The sequence below is a fragment of the Oncorhynchus tshawytscha genome, linkage group LG16 (assembly GCF_018296145.1).
Source record: "Oncorhynchus tshawytscha isolate Ot180627B linkage group LG16, Otsh_v2.0, whole genome shotgun sequence".
NCBI classification, from domain to species: domain Eukaryota; kingdom Metazoa; phylum Chordata; class Actinopteri; order Salmoniformes; family Salmonidae; genus Oncorhynchus; species Oncorhynchus tshawytscha.
In genome coordinates this window covers 64,007,689-64,014,157 of record NC_056444.1, presented here as the reverse complement: position 1 = coordinate 64,014,157, position 6,469 = coordinate 64,007,689, and positions in this window count along the sequence as shown.

Genomic DNA, 6,469 nt, shown 5'->3' with positions numbered 1-6,469 from the left:
AGTCTAATTTAGAAATGACAAAGGCATGGATTAACAGAAGATCTCTTTGTTTCTTGGGACCTAGAACTAGCATCTCTGTTTTTTCCAAGTTTAAAAGTAAAACATTTGGCGCCATCCACTTCATTATGTCTGAAACACAGGCTTCCAGGGAGGGCAATTTTGGGGTTTCGCCATGTTTCATCGAAATGTACAGCTATGTATTGTCCGCATAGCAGTGAAAGTTAACATTATGTTTCCGAATGACATCACCATGAGGTAAAATATATAGTGAAAACAATAGTGGACCTAAAACGGAACTTCGAGGAACACTGAAATTGACAGTTGATTTGTCAGAAGACAAACCATCCACAGACAAACTGATATTTTTCCGACAGATAAGATCTAAACCAGGCCAGAACTTGTCCGTGTAGACCAATTTGCGTTTCCAATCTCTCCAAAAGAATGTGGTGATCAATGGTATCAAAAGCAGCACTAAGGTCTAGAAGCACGAGGACAGATGCAGAGCCTTGGTCTGATGCCAAAACTTCTTATGGCTGGTGGGCAGTATTGAGTAGCTTGGATGAATAAGGTGCCTAAAGTAAATGGCCTGCTCCTCAGTCTCAGTTGTTAATATATGCAGAGTATTATTAGTATTGGACAGAAAACACTCTACAGTTTCTAAAACTGTTTGAATTGTGTCTGTGAGTATAACAGAACTCACATGGCAGGCAAAATCCTGAGGAGAAATCAAAACAGGAAGTGAGAAATCTGAGCTTCGTATGTATTCACCACAGTTCCCAATGAAATCCCCTTGAGATATGAATGCTGTTGCACTTCCTAAGGGTTCCACTAGATGTCAACCATCTATAGAAATTTGAATGAGACTTCTACTGTGTTGTGGGACTGAATGAGAGCAGAATCTATCAGGTGACTGGCAGTCAGCCATTTTCTGATCATGCTCATTCCTCATGGTATCCACTTGCATTCCATTGCTCATCAAGACACAAAGGAATACTCCGGTTGGAACTTTATTGAAGCTATATGTTAAAAACATCATAATGATTGATTCTGTACTTAGTTTGAAATGTTTCTTCGACCTGTAATATAACTTTTTGAAGTTTTTGTCCGACGTAACGCTAACCAGAATGAGTGTTTGGACATGTATACCAAACGCGCTAACAAACGGAGGTATTTGGACATAAATAACGGACATTATCGAACAAAACAAACATTTATTGTGGACCTGGGATTCCTGGAATACTTTCTGATGAAGATCATCAAAGGTAAGGGAATATTTGTCATGTAATTTCTTGTTTATGTTGACGGCAACATGGCGGCTATTGTGACCTTTTCGTCTGAGTGCCGTCTCAGATTATTGCATGGTTTGCTTATTCTGTAAAGTTTTTAAAAAATCAGACACAGCGGTTGCATTAAGGAGAGGTATATCTATAATTCCATGTGTATAACTTGTATTATCATCTACATTTATGATGAGTATTTCTGTTGAATGATGTGGCTGTGCAAATATGTGGCTGATGATGAAATGATGTGGCTGTGCAAATATGAATTTTATCAAACAAAACATGTATTGTGTAACATGAAGTCCTATGAGTGTCATCTGATGAAGATCATCAAAGGTTAGGGATGAATTTTAGCTCTATTTGTGCTTTTTATGACTCCTCTCTTTGGCTGGGAAAATTGCTGTTTTTATTGTGGTTTGGTGGTCACCTAACATAATCGTTTGTGGTGCTTTCGCCGTAAAGCCTATTTGAAATCGGACACTGTGGTGGGATTAACAACGAGACTACCTTTTAAAACGGTATAAGATACATGTATGTTTGAGGACTTTTAATTATGAGATTTTTGATGTTTTGAATTTAGCGCCCTGCACTTTCACTGGCTGTTGTCATATCATCCGGGTAAAGGGATTGCAGCCATAAGAAGTTTTAAAAGGTATTTTACCACCTTCACGAGTGCAGTCTCAGTGCTATGATGTACGTTTCGTATACATTGTTTGTCTTCAGCAAGGCAGTGAGTTGCTGCGCAACAGATTTTTCTAACATTTTCGAGAGGAATGGGAGATTCGATATAAGCCGTTAGTGTTTTATTACTGCCACTTTTAGTGAGTTTGGTACACATCCGATGGATAGGGAGCCGTTTATTATATTCAACATAGGATATGACTTGACCATTATAGCTGACTATCCAATATTACCCCTAGAAGTTCAACTTCTTCGACTTGTTCAGTGGTCACACCCTTTATGCACAACTCCAGTTGAGGTTTAGGTTTAAGAGAATGCTTTGAACCAAATGCAGTGCTTTTGGTTTTAGATGTATTTAAGACCAGTTTATGAATTACCCATTCTAATACTGACTGTAACTCCTGGCTAAGAGTCTCAGTGAGCTCACTAGCTGTAGGTGCTGATGTGTAGAGTGTGCATACGTGGTCATTTTAGTTTCTTGTTGTAAGACAAGTGGCATATCATTTGTAAAAATAGAGAAGAGTAACGGCCCCAAGGCAACTGAGGGAGAACGAACTGTACATACAGTATCTGATGTTAGAGAAGCTTCCACCCAAGAGTTCTATTGGGTAGGTAACTCTCCAACCATTTTATGGCATGTGATGTAATACCATAACAAGTTAGTTTTTTCAATAACAAATTATGATCAACAACATCAAAGGCTGCACTGAAATCTAACAATACAGCTCGAACTATCATCTTATTATCCATGTATTTTAGCCGATCAGACATTTGAGTCAGTGCAGTACAAGTTGAGTGCCCTTCACTATATGCATGCTGAAAGTCAGTAGTTAGCTTGTTCTTTGAAAAATAGCATGGTATTTGTTCAAACACAATTTTGGCCTTTAGTTTACTAAGAACATGCAGCAAACTGATTGATCGGCTCTTAGAGCCAGCAAAGGGTGCTTTACTATTTTTAGGTAGTGGAATTACGTTTGCTTTTGGACACACAATCCTTGAGGCATAGTGACCTAGGTACTGTATGAATAACAACACACTGTACTTCAAAGCATTTCGACACACTCGCTAGCATTTCGCTACACCCGCAATAACATCTGCTAGATATTTGTGTGACCAATAAAATGTGATTTGATTTGATTTAAATCCACACACAGAATGTAGCCAAGAGGTGGAGGAGCAGAAGAAGAACAAAGAACGACATCTAGTTTTCTTCACGCGACACTTGACAGGAAGAGTTTGAGGCATGGCGGACAAGTGTCCAGCAGAGGAATTGTGATTGTCTCAACAGCCTCATTCAAGCAAGAAGAACCAAGGGACAGAAGGACACTTAGAGAAGCTGAGGATGGAGGGAGTGGAGAGGAAGAGGTAGAGAGAGTGGAAGAAGAATGTGATGGGAAGAATGAGGATGGGGTTAGGGTAGAGGACATGAATGGGAGGGACAATGAAGAGGACAAGGTATATGGAAAACCGGAAGAAGCATTGGAGAACGATGAAGTACAAGAAGAAGAATGGAAAGGAGAGGATATGTTTTACAATGGTGATGAGGGAGAGTGGAACAAAGCTGAAGAGTGGGATGGTAGACCTAAGGGAGAGGGCAAGATAGAAGAAAGGCCCACAGATGGAGTGAAGAGAGAGGACAGATCAGATGATGAAACAAAAGGCATTGTCAACAGAGGGGGAAGAAGCTTGGAGCACAGATGCTTAGCCTGATGTAAGTTCACAAACTTAGTGTAAGATGTAAGTTCAGAAACAACCATTAGAGAGATCTGCTTTAGAAAGTAGATACAGTCAAACAGATTCAGTCAAAACACTCATATTGACTATTCAAAACCAAAACATGATTAGTCACACTTTGAATTTGAAATACGTCAATGGAGAATTCATGGAGATATAAAGCATGTCTTGGGAATTGTATGCATGATACAGTATGTTTCAGTGCAGAGTTTAGTTGGCATCATTAGATGCTTAAGAATGATTCATTCTTGGTGCTGTTAATGGGTCAATAAAACAATTTTCACACTCCAGCAATCTATTGGTGGTTTACACAATAAAATGACTAATCATGACTAATCACGCTAAACAAGTGCTTCAGCTGTAACATTGAAACAAATGACAAAACTTTGTGTAAATATTTGAAAAGGCTATCATAGAAATGAACTATTTATCATGATCTTTATTATGCTGGATTATATATGAGATGCGTTTTCTGTTTTCCTCCAGCGTCCTGAAGTTTCCTCAGTCCAAGAGTCAAAGCTCAGGACAGCTACAGTAAGCTTCATAACATGATCCATAAACATACTACCTCTGTCCATCATTTACTTAAAGAGATACTTCAGAATTTGGGCGATGAGGCCCTTTATCTACTTCACCAGAGTCAGATGAACCTGTGGATACCATTTGTATGTCTCTGTGTCCAGTATGAAGGAAGTTAGAGGTAGTTGCCTATAGACCAGAAGTCATTGCGCCAGTTGGCATTGGCTCGCGAAACTACCTCAAACTTTCATACTGCACAGACATATAAATGGTATCCACAAGTTTATCTGACTTTGGGGAAGCAGATAAAGGACCTAATGTAAGGATCTATGTATTTGGTATTAGGCAGGAGTATCCGGATCCCAAGTCCCTCTGAAGGCCCAGATATGACCATAGCGGATGAGTCTTTACTCCCATCAATCACACAACATCAGTTGTCCTCTACTTTGGTGAAAGTCAACACAGATAAGGTTGGTGACAAAAACAATAGCTTTTACCACTATAATTGTATCATAGATGTCTATTCTACATGTAATACATACTATTTCTCACCCTCAGAGTTCTGCCAAAGACCCAACCAAGAAAGGCAGGAGGACACGGAGGAACTCTGCTCTATGTCAGCTGGAGGACAGTGTTGAGAGCCAGGTGGAAAAGGAGCTCCCGAGGTGAGGAGGCTGATGCATGTATTACAGTAATGTGTTTGTACAGTACATATCTCACAACAATTTAATCAGATACATGTACTAATCATTTACAAATATATACTATATTTCCCTCTAACTTGTTTCCCTGCTTGGCCAAACCTAGACATGAGTACCTGCAGAAGGTGCGGAGAGAGAGAACCCGGCGGGCCCATGAGAGGAGAGGGGACCTGGAGCCCCAGCGCCTCCAGCAGTGGGTCAACCAGCCCCACCACACCCGCTGTTGGAGTGCCCATCCTGGGGGCCACGGTGAGACATGCTGCTGAACCATGGTGCCTTTACAGCACTGCCACTTACAGTATTGCTCACATTTACACATAGTGGCCCAACACGGCCCTTTATGATTATCATGCAATATAGCTATTCTAACACTATTATAAACACTCTCACATTGATTCTTATAACATATGTATCGTTTGGGTGTCCTGTCCTCTACCATTTTTTGTCAGAGGCATATATTTGACGCTCTAGAATCTAGGCAATGTGAGCAGGGTAGGTACCTGAGGACATGCCCCGCCATCCAGCTCCATAATGGGGGTACCCCCCAAAGTCACCTGCCTCCCCCCAGTCACGCTGCATCTCCACCCCTCACTCTGCCACCCCACAGCCAAAACCCTGCATCAGGCCTGGGACTCGGAGGAAGATCAGCCTTACAGGTAAAAGCTTCCATATGGGCATGTGTTTAGCTCAGTAGGTGATGCAATGTGTATCACAGGCCTAGTGGCCAACGTCTCTTTTTCTTACTGTTATTTTATGAAGTAATGTACAGTATGTGAGTACAGTAATGTCACATCAGTGTTGGTGTGTGCTGTATGTGTGTGCTGAAATCTGCTGTGGCCCACCTTAGGCTCCCGATGTCTCCTACATCATGGGCAAGGCATCTCTATACTATACTCTATACTCAAGCATCCCAACTCACAACTTGAAGAAAGGCTACTGAGGGACCGCTTCCCTAAACACTACCGTGCTCTATTGGCCAATTCTACTTCCCTCACACTCCTAATGTGAAGACTCTGCACACTATCAGCCCAACCTACCTCACCTACATTATATGCCCCCAAAATATACATTGGATGCTTTAACCCAAACATGGTTAACACTTAGCAGACGCTCTTATCCAAAGCGACTTACAGTTAGCTAGGTGGAACAACCACATATCACAGGCCATAGTAAGTACATTTTTCTTCAATAAAGTAGCTATCAGCAAAGTCAGAGCTAGTAAGGGGGAAAAGAGTCAGGTACGAGTGCTTTCTCCTCCACAACACTAAAATAACACATCCTAGATCTGAATGAATGAAATATTCTTATTAAATACTTTTTTCTTTACATAGTTGAATGTGCTGACAACAAAATCACACAAAAATGATCAATGGAAATCAAATTTATCAACCCATGGAGGTCTGGATTTGGACTCACACTCAAAATTAAAGTGGAAAACCACACTACAGGCTGATCCAACTTTGATGTAATGTCCTTAAAACAAGTCAAAATGAGGCTCAGTAGTGTGTGTGGCCTCCACGTGCCTGTATGACCTCCCTACAACGCCTGGGCATG